The sequence below is a fragment of the Oncorhynchus mykiss genome, chromosome 17 (genome assembly GCF_057628025.1).
Source record: "Oncorhynchus mykiss isolate SJ-2025 chromosome 17, ASM5762802v1, whole genome shotgun sequence".
In the NCBI taxonomy this organism is placed as follows: domain Eukaryota; kingdom Metazoa; phylum Chordata; class Actinopteri; order Salmoniformes; family Salmonidae; genus Oncorhynchus; species Oncorhynchus mykiss.
The window spans coordinates 67,071,451-67,085,000 of NC_143038.1; the positions used below are offsets into that span (position 1 = coordinate 67,071,451).

Consider the following 13,550-nt stretch of genomic DNA (forward strand, 5'->3'; position numbering starts at 1 on the left):
TTCTGGCTGTTCTCACTTCAAACTCATTTTAGACTGATTTCATCTGGACATTCCCCAACATCTCAGAGAAAAAAAGATGTAGCTTTTAATCCAAAAGGCATAATGTCAACATTTAAAGATTTGTCTGTGATGTGTATTTTAAGTATGTGTCTTCCCATATGGTCTAGCGGTTAGGATTCCTGGTTTTCACCCAGGTGGCCCGGGTTTAACTCCCGGTATGGGAAAGAATATCTTGTTGTTTGGGATGCACTTGTGGAACAACAGATACTGCATTTTAACTGGCAGCAGTTTCACACAACACAACAATATTCCCTCAGCAACAGGAAATGTGACATGTTATGTAGATTCAAATTATACAAGGCATTTTAAACGTTGAATACACTTCATTGCTGCATTTCTTGCTCTGCAGTAAAATTCATGCAACAACAGGAGGATAAAATTAAGATTTGCATCTGTAACAGAAATCCCAAGGAACCTTGTCGGTGACAGAAGCTATGACTGTGTACACTGGCCTAGGTGTGTCCTGACTTCAGCTTGGCTGTGCGGCCAGTGGCGCAATGGATAACGTGTCTGATAACAGGTCAGAAGATTGAATATTTGACTCCTGTTTGGCTCAAAACTAGATTTATTTGACCAAAATCAAGCTGGAAAAAATACTGTATACTTTTCATTGTGTCTGGCAGTTCTCGATTCAAACACATTTTAGACTGATTTTATATGGGACTTTTCTCCAACATCGCTGAGAAAAAGATGGAGCTTGTAATTACAACAAGCATCATTTCAACGTTTATGGATTTGTCTGTGATGTTTTTTTAAAGTAACTGTCTTCCCATATGGTCTGGCTTTTAGGATTTCTGGTTTTCGCCCGGGTTGAACTCCCTGTATGGGAAAGAACATCTTGTCATTTGGGATGCACTTGTGTAAGAACAGATACCACATTTTAACTGGCAGCAGAATCACACAACACAACAATATTCCCTCAGCAACAGCAAATGTGACATGTTTTGTAGATTAATAATTTACAAGACTTTTTAAACATTGAATACACTTCAAGTTTGCATTTCTTGCTCTTCAGTAAAATTCATGCAACAACAGGAGGATCAAATTAAGATATGCATCTGAAACAGAAAACCAAGGAACCTTGTTGTTGACAGACACAATGACTGTGTACACTGGTCTAGCTGTGACCTGACTTCAGCTTAGACGTGGGGCCAGTGGCGCAATGGATAACGTGTCTGACTACGGATCAGAAGATTCTAGGTTCGACTCCTGGCTGGCTCGATACTTAATTTAATTTATTGAAATCAAGCCAGGATTGATACTGTATACTTTTCAGTGCTTCTGGCTGTTCTCACTTCAAACTCATTTTAGACTGATTTCATCTGGACATTCCCCAACATCTCAGAGAAAAAAAGATGTAGCTTTTAATCCAAAAGGCATAATGTCAACATTTAAAGATTTGTCTGTGATGTGTATTTTAAGTATGTGTCTTCCCATATGGTCTAGCGGTTAGGATTCCTGGTTTTCACCCAGGTGGCCCGGGTTCAACTCCCGGTATGGGAAAGAATATCTTGTTGTTTGGGATGCACTTGTGTAACAACAGATACTGCATTTTAACTGGCAGCAGTTTCACACAACACAACAATATTCCCTCAGCAACAGGAAATGTGACATGTTATGTAGATTCAAATTATACAAGGCATTTTAAACGTTGAATACACTTCATTGCTGCATTTCTTGCTCTGCAGTAAAATTCATGCAACAACAGGAGGATCAAATTAAGATTTGCATCTGTAACAGAAATCCCAAGGAACCTTGTCGGTGACAGAAGCTATGACTGTGTACACTGGCCTAGGTGTGTCCTGACTTCAGCTTGGCTGTGCGGCCAGTGGCGCAATGGATAACGTGTCTGATAACAGGTCAGAAGATTGAATATTTGACTCCTGTTTGGCTCAAAACTAGATTTATTTGACCAAAATCAAGCTGGGAAAAATACTGTATACTTTTCATTGTGTCTGGCAGTTCTCGATTCAAACACATTTTAGACTGATTTTATATGGGACTTTTCTCCAACATCGCTGAGAAAAAGATGGAGCTTGTAATTACAACAAGCATCATTTCAACGTTTATGGATTTGTCTGTGATGTTTTTTTAAAGTAACTGTCTTCCCATATGGTCTGGCTTTTAGGATTTCTGGTTTTCGCCCGGGTTGAACTCCCAGTATGGGAAAGAACATCTTGTCATTTGGGATGCACTTGTGTAAGAACAGATACCACATTTTAACTGGCAGCAGAATCACACAACACAACAATATTCCCTCAGCAACAGCAAATGTGACATGTTTTGTAGATTCATAATTTACAAGACTTTTTAAACATTGAATACACTTCAAGTTTGCATTTCTTGCTCTTCAGTAAAATTCATGCAACAACAGGAGGATCAAATTAAGATATGCATCTGAAACAGAAAACCAAGGAACCTTGTTGTTGACAGACACAATGACTGTGTACACTGGTCTAGCTGTGACCTGACTTCAGCTTAGACGTGGGGCCAGTGGCGCAATGGATAACGTGTCTGACTACGGATCAGAAGATTCTAGGTTCGACTCCTGGCTGGCTCGATACTTAATTTAATTGATTGAAATCAAGCCGGCATTGATACTGTATACTCTTCAGTGCTTCTGGCTGTTCTCACTTCAAACTCATTTTAGACTGATTTCATCTGGACATTCCCCAACATCTCAGAGAAAAAAAGATGTAGCTTTTAATCCAAAAGGCATAATGTCAACATTTAAAGATTTGTCTGTGATGTGTATTTTAAGTATGTGTCTTCCCATATGGTCTAGCGGTTAGGATTCCTGGTTTTCACCCAGGTGGCCCGGGTTCAACTCCCGGTATGGGAAAGAATATCTTGTTGTTTGGGATGCACTTGTGTAACAACAGATACTGCTTTTTAACTGGCAGCAGTTTCACACAACACAACAATATTCCCTCAGCAACAGGAAATGTGACATGTTATGTAGATTCAAATTATACAAGGCATTTTAAACGTTGAATACACTTCATTGCTGCATTTCTTGCTCTGCAGTAAAATTCATGCAACAACAGGAGGATCAAATTAAGATTTGCATCTGTAACAGAAATCCCAAGGAACCTTGTCGGTGACAGAAGCTATGACTGTGTACACTGGCCTAGGTGTGTCCTGACTTCAGCTTGGCTGTGCGGCCAGTGGCGCAATGGATAACGTGTCTGATAACAGGTCAGAAGATTGAATATTTGACTCCTGTTTGGCTCAAAACTAGATTTATTTGACCAAAATCAAGCTGGGAAAAATACTGTATACTTTTCATTGTGTCTGGCAGTTCTCGATTCAAACACATTTTAGACTGATTTTATATGGGACTTTTCTCCAACATCGCTGAGAAAAAGATGGAGCTTGTAATTACAACAAGCATCATTTCAACGTTTATGGATTTGTCTGTGATGTTTTTTTAAAGTAACTGTCTTCCCATATGGTCTGGCTTTTAGGATTTCTGGTTTTCGCCCGGGTTGAACTCCCAGTATGGGAAAGAACATCTTGTCATTTGGGATGCACTTGTGTAAGAACAGATACCACATTTTAACTGGCAGCAGAATCACACAACACAACAATATTCCCTCAGCAACAGCAAATGTGACATGTTTTGTAGATTCATAATTTACAAGACTTTTTAAACATTGAATACACTTCAAGTTTGCATTTCTTGCTCTTCAGTAAAATTCATGCAACAACAGGAGGATCAAATTAAGATATGCATCTGAAACAGAAAACCAAGGAACCTTGTTGTTGACAGACACAATGACTGTGTACACTGGTCTAGCTGTGACCTGACTTCAGCTTAGACGTGGGGCCAGTGGCGCAATGGATAACGTGTCTGACTACGGATCAGAAGATTCTAGGTTCGACTCCTGGCTGGCTCGATACTTAATTGAATTTATTGAAATCAAGCCGGGATTGATACTGTATACTTTTCAGTGCTTCTGGCTGTTCTCACTTCAAACTCATTTTAGACTGATTTCATCTGGACATTCCCCAACATCTCAGAGAAAAAAAGATGTAGCTTTTAATCCAAAAGGCATAATGTCAACATTTAAAGATTTGTCTGTGATGTGTATTTTAAGTATGTGTCTTCCCATATGGTCTAGCGGTTAGGATTCCTGGTTTTCACCCAGGTGGCCCGGGTTCAACTCCTGGTATGGGAAAGAATATCTTGTTGTTTGGGATGCACTTGTGTAACAACAGATACTGCATTTTAACTGGCAGCAGTTTCACACAACACAACAATATTCCCTCAGCAACAGGAAATGTGACATGTTATGTAGATTCAAATTATACAAGGCATTTTAAACGTTGAATACACTTCATTGCTGCATTTCTTGCTCTGCAGTAAAATTCATGCAACAACAGGAGGATCAAATTAAGATTTGCATCTGTAACAGAAATCCCAAGGAACCTTGTCGGTGACAGAAGCTATGACTGTGTACACTGGCCTAGGTGTGTCCTGACTTCAGCTTGGCTGTGCGGCCAGTGGCGCAATGGATAACGTGTCTGATAACAGGTCAGAAGATTGAATATTTGACTCCTGTTTGGCTCAAAACTAGATTTATTTGACCAAAATCAAGCTGGAAAAAATACTGTATACTTTTCATTGTGTCTGGCAGTTCTCGATTCAAACACATTTTAGACTGATTTTATATGGGACTTTTCTCCAACATCGCTGAGAAAAAGATGGAGCTTGTAATTACAACAAGCATCATTTCAACGTTTATGGATTTGTCTGTGATGTTTTTTTAAAGTAACTGTCTTCCCATATGGTCTGGCTTTTAGGATTTCTGGTTTTCGCCCGGGTTGAACTCCCTGTATGGGAAAGAACATCTTGTCATTTGGGATGCACTTGTGTAAGAACAGATACCACATTTTAACTGGCAGCAGAATCACACAACACAACAATATTCCCTCAGCAACAGCAAATGTGACATGTTTTGTAGATTCATAATTTACAAGACTTTTTAAACATTGAATACACTTCAAGTTTGCATTTCTTGCTCTTCAGTAAAATTCATGCAACAACAGGAGGATCAAATTAAGATATGCATCTGAAACAGAAAACCAAGGAACCTTGTTGTTGACAGACACAATGACTGTGTACACTGGTCTAGCTGTGACCTGACTTCAGCTTAGACGTGGGGCCAGTGGCGCAATGGATAACGTGTCTGACTACGGATCAGAAGATTCTAGGTTCGACTCCTGGCTGGCTCGATTCTTAATTTAATTTATTGAAATCAAGCCGGGATTGATACTGTATACTTTTCAGTGCTTCTGGCTGTTCTCACTTCAAACTCATTTTAGACTGATTTCATCTGGACATTCCCCAACATCTCAAAGAAAAAAAGATGTAGCTTTTAATCCAAAAGGCATAATGTCAACATTTAAAGATTTGTCTGTGATGTGTATTTTAAGTATGTGTCTTCCCATATGGTCTAGCGGTTAGGATTCCTGGTTTTCACCCAGGTGGCCCGGGTTCAACTCCTGGTATGGGAAAGAATATCTTGTTGTTTGGGATGCACTTGTGTAACAACAGATACTGCATTTTAACTGGCAGCAGTTTCACACAACACAACAATATTCCCTCAGCAACAGGAAATGTGACATGTTATGTAGATTCAAATTATACAAGGCATTTTAAACGTTGAATACACTTCATTGCTGCATTTCTTGCTCTGCAGTAAAATTCATGCAACAACAGGAGGATCAAATTAAGATTTGCATCTGTAACAGAAATCCCAAGGAACCTTGTCGGTGACAGAAGTTATGACTGTGTACACTGGCCTAGGTGTGTCCTGACTTCAGCTTGGCTGTGCGGCCAGTGGCGCAATGGATAACGTGTCTGATAACAGGTCAGAAGATTGAATATTTGACTCCTGTTTGGCTCAAAACTAGATTTATTTGACCAAAATCAAGCTGGGAAAAATACTGTATACTTTTCATTGTGTCTGGCAGTTCTCGATTCAAACACATTTTAGACTGATTTTATATGGGACTTTTCTCCAACATCGCTGAGAAAAAGATGGAGCTTGTAATTACAACAAGCATCATTTCAACGTTTATGGATTTGTCTGTGATGTTTTTTTAAAGTAACTGTCTTCCCATATGGTCTGGCTTTTAGGATTTCTGGTTTTCGCCCAGGTTGAACTCCCTGTATGGGAAAGAACATCTTGTCATTTGGGATGCACTTGTGTAAGAACAGATACCACATTTTAACTGGCAGCAGAATCACACAACACAACAATATTCCCTCAGCAACAGCAAATGTGACATGTTTTGTAGATTCATAATTTACAAGACTTTTTAAACATTGAATACACTTCAAGTTTGCATTTCTTGCTCTTCAGTAAAATTCATGCAACAACAGGAGGATCAAATTAAGATATGCATCTGAAACAGAAAACCAAGGAACCTTGTTGTTGACAGACACAATGACTGTGTACACTGGTCTAGCTGTGACCTGACTTCAGCTTAGACGTGGGGCCAGTGGCGCAATGGATAACGTGTCTGACTACGGATCAGAAGATTATAGGTTCGACTCCTGGCTGGCTCGATACTTAATTTAATTGATTGAAATCAAGCCGGGATTGATACTGTATACTTTTCAGTGCTTCTGGCTGTTCTCACTTCAAACTCATTTTAGACTGATTTCATCTGGACATTCCCCAACATCTCAGAGAAAAAAAGATGTAGCTTTTAATCCAAAAGGCATAATGTCAACATTTAAAGATTTGTCTGTGATGTGTATTTTAAGTATGTGTCTTCCCATATGGTCTAGCGGTTAGGATTCCTGGTTTTCACCCAGGTGGCCTGGGTTCAACTCCCGGTATGGGAAAGAATATCTTGTTGTTTGGGATGCACTTGTGTAACAACAGATACTGCATTTTAACTGGCAGCAGTTTCACACAACACAACAATATTCCCTCAGCAACAGGAAATGTGACATGTTATGTAGATTCAAATTATACAAGGCATTTTAAACGTTGAATACACTTCATTGCTGCATTTCTTGCTCTGCAGTAAAATTCATGCAACAACAGGAGGATCAAATTAAGATTTGCATCTGTAACAGAAATCCCAAGGAACCTTGTCGGTGACAGAAGCTATGACTGTGTACACTGGCCTAGGTGTGTCCTGACTTCAGCTTGGCTGTGCGGCCAGTGGCGCAATGGATAACGTGTCTGATAACAGGTCAGAAGATTGAATATTTGACTCCTGTTTGGCTCAAAACTAGATTTATTTGACCAAAATCAAGCTGGGAAAAATACTGTATACTTTTCATTGTGTCTGGCAGTTCTCGATTCAAACACATTTTAGACTGATTTTATATGGGACTTTTCTCCAACATCGCTGAGAAAAAGATGGAGCTTGTAATTACAACAAGCATCATTTCAACGTTTATGGATTTGTCTGTGATGTTTTTTTAAAGTAATTGTCTTCCCATATGGTCTGGCTTTTAGGATTTCTGGTTTTCGCCCGGGTTGAACTCCCAGTATGGGAAAGAACATCTTGTCATTTGGGATGCACTTGTGTAAGAACAGATACCACATTTTAACTGGCAGCAGAATCACACAACACAACAATATTCCCTCAGCAACAGCAAATGTGACATGTTTTGTAGATTCATAATTTACAAGACTTTTTAAACATTGAATACACTTCAAGTTTGCATTTCTTGCTCTTCAGTAAAATTCATGCAACAACAGGAGGATCAAATTAAGATATGCATCTGAAACAGAAAACCAAGGAACCTTGTTGTTGACAGACACAATGACTGTGTACACTGGTCTAGCTGTGACCTGACTTCAGCTTAGACGTGGGGCCAGTGGCGCAATGGATAACGTGTCTGACTACGGATCAGAAGATTCTAGGTTCGACTCCTGGCTGGCTCTATACTTAATTTAATTGATTGAAATCAAGCCGGGATTGATACTGTATACTTTTCAGTGCTTCTGGCTGTTCTCACTTCAAACTCATTTTAGACTGATTTCATCTGGACATTCCCCAACATCTCAGAGAAAAAAAGATGTAGCTTTTAATCCAAAAGGCATAATGTCAACATTTAAAGATTTGTCTGTGATGTGTATTTTAAGTATGTGTCTTCCCATATGGTCAAGCGGTTAGGATTCCTGGTTTTCACCCAGGTGGCCTGGGTTCAACTCCCGGTATGGGAAAGAATATCTTGTTGTTTGGGATGCACTTGTGTAACAACAGATACTGCATTTTAACTGGCAGCAGTTTCACACAACACAACAATATTCCCTCAGCAACAGGAAATGTGACATGTTATGTAGATTCAAATTATACAAGGCATTTTAAACGTTGAATACACTTCATTGCTGCATTTCTTGCTCTGCAGTAAAATTCATGCAACAACAGGAGGATCAAATTAAGATTTGCATCTGTAACAGAAATCCCAAGGAACCTTGTCGGTGACAGAAGCTATGACTGTGTACACTGGCCTAGGTGTGTCCTGACTTCAGCTTGGCTGTGCGGCCAGTGGCGCAATGGATAACGTGTCTGATAACAGGTCAGAAGATTGAATATTTGACTCCTGTTTGGCTCAAAACTAGATTTATTTGACCAAAATCAAGCTGGGAAAAATACTGTATACTTTTCATTGTGTCTGGCAGTTCTCGATTCAAACACATTTTAGACTGATTTTATATGGGACTTTTCTCCAACATCGCTGAGAAAAAGATGGAGCTTGTAATTACAACAAGCATCATTTCAACGTTTATGGATTTGTCTGTGATGTTTTTTTAAAGTAATTGTCTTCCCATATGGTCTGGCTTTTAGGATTTCTGGTTTTCGCCCGGGTTGAACTCCCAGTATGGGAAAGAACATCTTGTCATTTGGGATGCACTTGTGTAAGAACAGATACCACATTTTAACTGGCAGCAGAATCACACAACACAACAATATTCCCTCAGCAACAGCAAATGTGACATGTTTTGTAGATTCATAATTTACAAGACTTTTTAAACATTGAATACACTTCAAGTTTGCATTTCTTGCTCTTCAGTAAAATTCATGCAACAACAGGAGGATCAAATTAAGATATGCATCTGAAACAGAAAACCAAGGAACCTTGTTGTTGACAGACACAATGACTGTGTACACTGGTCTAGCTGTGACCTGACTTCAGCTTAGACGTGGTGCCAGTGGCGCAATGGATAACGTGTCTGACTACGGATCAGAAGATTCTAGGTTCGACTCCTGGCTGGCTCGATACTTAATTTAATTGATTGAAATCAAGCCGGGATTGATACTGTATACTTTTCAGTGCTTCTGGCAGTTCTCGATTCAAACACATTTTAGACTGATTTTATATGGGACTTTTCTCCAACATCGCTGAGAAAAAGATGGAGCTTGTAATTACAACAAGCATCATTTCAACGTTTATGGATTTGTCTGTGATGTTTTTTTAAAGTAACTGTCTTCCCATATGGTCTGGCTTTTAGGATTTCTGGTTTTCGCCCGGGTTGAACTCCCTGTATGGGAAAGAACATCTTGTCATTTGGGATGCACTTGTGTAAGAACAGATACCACATTTTAACTGGCAGCAGAATCACACAACACAACAATATTCCCTCAGCAACAGCAAATGTGACATGTTTTGTAGATTCATAATTTACAAGACTTTTTAAACATTGAATACACTTCAAGTTTGCATTTCTTGCTCTTCAGTAAAATTCATGCAACAACAGGAGGATCAAATTAAGATATGCATCTGAAACAGAAAACCAAGGAACCTTGTTGTTGACAGACACAATGACTGTGTACACTGGTCTAGCTGTGACCTGACTTCAGCTTAGACGTGGGGCCAGTGGCGCAATGGATAACGTGTCTGACTACGGATCAGAAGATTCTAGGTTCGACTCCTGGCTGACTCGATATTCTAGGTTCGACTCCTGGCTGACTCGATATTTAATTGATTGAAATCAAGCCGGGATTGATATTGTATACTTTTCAGTGCTTCTGGCTGTTCTCACTTCAAACTCATTTTAGAATGATTTCATCTGAACATTCCCCAACATCTCAGAGAAAAAAAGATGTAGCTTTTAATCCAAAAGGCATAATGTCAACATTTAAAGATTTGTCTGTGATGTGTATTTTAAGTATGTGTCTTCCCATATGGTCTAGCGGTTAGGATTCCTGGTTTTCACCCAGGTGGCCCGGGTTCAACTCCCGGTATGGGAAAGAATATCTTGTTGTTTGGGATGCACTTGTGTAACAACAGATACTGCATTTTAACTGGCAGCAGTTTCACACAACACAACAATATTCCCTCAGCAACAGGAAATGTGACATGTTATGTAGATTCAAATTATACAAGGCATTTTAAACGTTGAATACACTTCATTGCTGCATTTCTTGCTCTGCAGTAAAATTCATGCAACAACAGGAGGATCAAATTAAGATTTGCATCTGTAACAGAAATCCCAAGGAACCTTGTCGGTGACAGAAGCTATGACTGTGTACACTGGCCTAGGTGTGTCCTGACTTCAGCTTGGCTGTGCGGCCAGTGGCGCAATGGATAACGTGTCTGATAACAGGTCAGAAGATTGAATATTTGACTCCTGTTTGGCTCAAAACTAGATTTATTTGACCAAAATCAAGCTGGGAAAAATACTGTATACTTTTCATTGTGTCTGGCAGTTCTCGAATCAAACACATTTTAGACTGATTTTATATGGGACTTTTCTCCAACATCGCTGAGAAAAAGATGGAGCTTGTAATTACAACAAGCATCATTTCAACGTTTATGGATTTGTCTGTGATGTTTTTTTAAAGTAATTGTCTTCCCATATGGTCTGGCTTTTAGGATTTCTGGTTTTCGCCCGGGTTGAACTCCCAGTATGGGAAAGAACATCTTGTCATTTGGGATGCACTTGTGTAAGAACAGATACCACATTTTAACTGGCAGCAGAATCACACAACACAACAATATTCCCTCAGCAACAGCAAATGTGACATGTTTTGTAGATTCATAATTTACAAGACTTTTTAAACATTGAATACACTTCAAGTTTGCATTTCTTGCTCTTCAGTAAAATTCATGCAACAACAGGAGGATCAAATTAAGATATGCATCTGAAACAGAAAACCAAGGAACCTTGTTGTTGACAGACACAATGACTGTGTACACTGGTCTAGCTGTGACCTGACTTCAGCTTAGACGTGGGGCCAGTGGCGCAATGGATAACGTGTCTGACTACGGATCAGAAGATTCTAGGTTCGACTCCTGGCTGACTCGATATTTAATTGATTGAAATCAAGCCGGGATTGATACTGTATACTTTTCAGTGCTTCTGGCTGTTCTCACTTCAAACTCATTTTAGACTGATTTCATCTGGACATTCCCCAACATCTCAGAGAAAAAAAGATGTAGCTTTTAATCCAAAAGGCATAATGTCAACATTTAAAGATTTGTCTGTGATGTGTATTTTAAGTATGTGTCTTCCCATATGGTCTAGCGGTTAGGATTCCTGGTTTTCACCCAGGTGGCCCGGGTTCAACTCCCGGTATGGGAAAGAATATCTTGTTGTTTGGGATGCACTTGTGTAACAACAGATACTGCATTTTAACTGGCAGCAGTTTCACACAACACAACAATATTCCCTCAGCAACAGGAAATGTGACATGTTATGTAGATTCAAATTATACAAGGCATTTTAAACGTTGAATACACTTCATTGCTGCATTTCTTGCTCTGCAGTAAAATTCATGCAACAACAGGAGGATCAAATTAAGATTTGCATCTGTAACAGAAATCCCAAGGAACCTTGTCGGTGACAGAAGCTATGACTGTGTACACTGGCCTAGGTGTGTCCTGACTTCAGCTTGGCTGTGCGGCCAGTGGCGCAATGGATAACGTGTCTGATAACAGGTCAGAAGATTGAATATTTGACTCCTGTTTGGCTCAAAACTAGATTTATTTGACCAAAATCAAGCTGGGAAAAATACTGTATACTTTTCATTGTGTCTGGCAGTTCTCGATTCAAACACATTTTAGACTGATTTTATATGGGACTTTTCTCCAACATCGCTGAGAAAAAGATGGAGCTTGTAATTACAACAAGCATCATTTCAACGTTTATGGATTTGTCTGTGATGTTTTTTTAAAGTAATTGTCTTCCCATATGGTCTGGCTTTTAGGATTTCTGGTTTTCGCCCGGGTTGAACTCCCAGTATGGGAAAGAACATCTTGTCATTTGGGATGCACTTGTGTAAGAACAGATACCACATTTTAACTGGCAGCAGAATCACACAACACAACAATATTCCCTCAGCAACAGCAAATGTGACATGTTTTGTAGATTCATAATTTACAAGACTTTTTAAACATTGAATACACTTCAAGTTTGCATTTCTTGCTCTTCAGTAAAATTCATGCAACAACAGGAGGATCAAATTAAGATATGCATCTGAAACAGAAAACCAAGGAACCTTGTTGTTGACAGACACAATGACTGTGTACACTGGTCTAGCTGTGACCTGACTTCAGCTTAGACGTGGGGCCAGTGGCGCAATGGATAACGTGTCTGACTACGGATCAGAAGATTCTAGGTTCGACTCCTGGCTGACTCGATATTTAATTGATTGAAATCAAGCCGGGATTGATACTGTATACTTTTCAGTGCTTCTGGCTGTTCTCACTTCAAACTCATTTTAGACTGATTTCATCTGGACATTCCCCAACATCTCAGAGAAAAAAAGATGTAGCTTTTAATCCAAAAGGCATAATGTCAACATTTAAAGATTTGTCTGTGATGTGTATTTTAAGTATGTGTCTTCCCATATGGTCTAGCGGTTAGGATTCCTGGTTTTCACCCAGGTGGCCCGGGTTCAACTCCCGGTATGGGAAAGAATATCTTGTTGTTTGGGATGCACTTGTGTAACAACAGATACTGCATTTTAACTGGCAGCAGTTTCACACAACACAACAATATTCCCTCAGCAACAGGAAATGTGACATGTTATGTAGATTCAAATTATACAAGGCATTTTAAACGTTGAATACACTTCATTGCTGCATTTCTTGCTCTGCAGTAAAATTCATCCAACAACAGGAGGATCAAATTAAGATTTGCATCTGTAACAGAAATCCCAAGGAACCTTGTCGGTGACAGAAGCTATGACTGTGTACACTGGCCTAGGTGTGTCCTGACTTCAGCTTGGCTGTGCGGCCAGTGGCGCAATGGATAACGTGTCTGATAACAGGTCAGAAGATTGAATATTTGACTCCTGTTTGGCTCAAAACTAGATTTATTTGACCAAAATCAAGCTGGGAAAAATACTGTATACTTTTCATTGTGTCTGGCAGTTCTCGATTCAAACACATTTTAGACTGATTTTATATGGGACTTTTCTCCAACATCGCTGAGAAAAAGATGGAGCTTGTAATTACAACAAGCATCATTTCAACGTTTATGGATTTGTCTGTGATGTTTTTTTAAAGT

At 39.4% G+C, this 13,550-nt stretch overlaps 13 non-coding genes across 13 annotated transcripts; all 13 read left to right on the plus strand.

Moving 5' to 3' along the window:
* Positions 1 to 152: 152 nt before the first annotated feature.
* On the plus strand, positions 153 to 224 carry trnae-uuc (transfer RNA glutamic acid (anticodon UUC)). Its single transcript has one exon. It is a non-coding gene; the product is annotated as a tRNA-Glu (tRNA).
* Positions 225 to 1,208: 984 nt separating this feature from the next.
* trnar-acg (transfer RNA arginine (anticodon ACG)) lies at positions 1,209 to 1,281 on the plus strand. Its single transcript has one exon. It is a non-coding gene; the product is annotated as a tRNA-Arg (tRNA).
* A 210-nt stretch (positions 1,282 to 1,491) lies between these two features.
* trnae-uuc (transfer RNA glutamic acid (anticodon UUC)) lies at positions 1,492 to 1,563 on the plus strand. Its single transcript has one exon. It is a non-coding gene; the product is annotated as a tRNA-Glu (tRNA).
* Positions 1,564 to 2,547: 984 nt separating this feature from the next.
* trnar-acg (transfer RNA arginine (anticodon ACG)) lies at positions 2,548 to 2,620 on the plus strand. The gene has a single exon. It is a non-coding gene; the product is annotated as a tRNA-Arg (tRNA).
* A 210-nt stretch (positions 2,621 to 2,830) lies between these two features.
* trnae-uuc (transfer RNA glutamic acid (anticodon UUC)) lies at positions 2,831 to 2,902 on the plus strand. The gene has a single exon. It is a non-coding gene; the product is annotated as a tRNA-Glu (tRNA).
* A 984-nt stretch (positions 2,903 to 3,886) lies between these two features.
* Positions 3,887 to 3,959, plus strand: trnar-acg (transfer RNA arginine (anticodon ACG)). The gene has a single exon. It is a non-coding gene; the product is annotated as a tRNA-Arg (tRNA).
* Positions 3,960 to 4,169: 210 nt separating this feature from the next.
* Positions 4,170 to 4,241, plus strand: trnae-uuc (transfer RNA glutamic acid (anticodon UUC)). Its single transcript has one exon. It is a non-coding gene; the product is annotated as a tRNA-Glu (tRNA).
* A 984-nt stretch (positions 4,242 to 5,225) lies between these two features.
* Positions 5,226 to 5,298, plus strand: trnar-acg (transfer RNA arginine (anticodon ACG)). Its single transcript has one exon. It is a non-coding gene; the product is annotated as a tRNA-Arg (tRNA).
* Positions 5,299 to 5,508: 210 nt separating this feature from the next.
* Positions 5,509 to 5,580, plus strand: trnae-uuc (transfer RNA glutamic acid (anticodon UUC)). The gene has a single exon. It is a non-coding gene; the product is annotated as a tRNA-Glu (tRNA).
* A 1,267-nt stretch (positions 5,581 to 6,847) lies between these two features.
* Positions 6,848 to 6,919, plus strand: trnae-uuc (transfer RNA glutamic acid (anticodon UUC)). The gene has a single exon. It is a non-coding gene; the product is annotated as a tRNA-Glu (tRNA).
* Positions 6,920 to 10,215: 3,296 nt separating this feature from the next.
* On the plus strand, positions 10,216 to 10,287 carry trnae-uuc (transfer RNA glutamic acid (anticodon UUC)). Its single transcript has one exon. It is a non-coding gene; the product is annotated as a tRNA-Glu (tRNA).
* Positions 10,288 to 11,549: 1,262 nt separating this feature from the next.
* trnae-uuc (transfer RNA glutamic acid (anticodon UUC)) lies at positions 11,550 to 11,621 on the plus strand. Its single transcript has one exon. It is a non-coding gene; the product is annotated as a tRNA-Glu (tRNA).
* Positions 11,622 to 12,883: 1,262 nt separating this feature from the next.
* trnae-uuc (transfer RNA glutamic acid (anticodon UUC)) lies at positions 12,884 to 12,955 on the plus strand. The gene has a single exon. It is a non-coding gene; the product is annotated as a tRNA-Glu (tRNA).
* The last annotated feature ends 595 nt before the right edge of the window (positions 12,956 to 13,550 follow it).